This window comes from Octopus bimaculoides, chromosome 5 (genome assembly GCF_001194135.2).
Source record: "Octopus bimaculoides isolate UCB-OBI-ISO-001 chromosome 5, ASM119413v2, whole genome shotgun sequence".
NCBI classification, from domain to species: domain Eukaryota; kingdom Metazoa; phylum Mollusca; class Cephalopoda; order Octopoda; family Octopodidae; genus Octopus; species Octopus bimaculoides.
The window spans coordinates 112,737,637-112,738,552 of NC_068985.1; positions in this window are offsets into that span (position 1 = coordinate 112,737,637).

Below are 916 nucleotides of genomic sequence, written 5' to 3' on the forward strand. Positions count from 1 at the left end.
TATATAAATATGTATGTATGTATGTATATGTATATATATATATATTTCACATACACACATACACACACATATACATATATACATATATATTTTTATGTATGTGTGTGCATATGCGTATATGTATACATGATATTAAATCATATAATAATTTATGTACATGTGTGTACGTGTATATACATATACTCCCTCCCGTCTCTCTTTTTCTCTCTCTGAATATGTACACACACACACATATATACATACATACATACATACATACATACATGCACGCACACACATACACATCTTAGTATATACACAAGCAAGCCTTGGTAGAGGAGATATTTGCACATGAAACATGTAATCCTGCCTAGACTTGAAGCAATTCCGGAGATGATTTTAAACTGGAAAATCAATGAAGATTGTACTGCTGGCCATCCATAGTTGACATGGATTGTGTTTTTTTTTTCTTTCTCTTAATCAATTACACCTGAAATGTATGGAACGTCAAAAGTCATCATGTATTATATCAGTAGAGTTAACAGCTATCTGTTGTCACTGCAGCTTCTGATGTTGTTATTGTAGTCGTTGTTGTTGTTGTTGCTGTTGCTGTTGTTTTTGCTGTTGTTCTCAGGTGTGCTGCATCAGGTCAACCACTTGTTTCAGCGCATGCAAGATGAAAAGGCGTTCAAGTAGTAATCCATAGTTGTGTTCTTAAAAAAGCTCGCTTTGCAACGCAACCACGTGGTTTTGAGTTCAGTCCCAGTACGCGGCGGCTTGGCCGGCCAGTGTTTTCTACTATAGTCGGCCTATGCCCTTGTGGGTGAATTCGGTAGACAAAGACGGTGTGGAAGCCTGTCGTATGTATAAATATGTTTGTATATATGTATATATATGTGTATGCATATATATATATATATATATATATATATATATA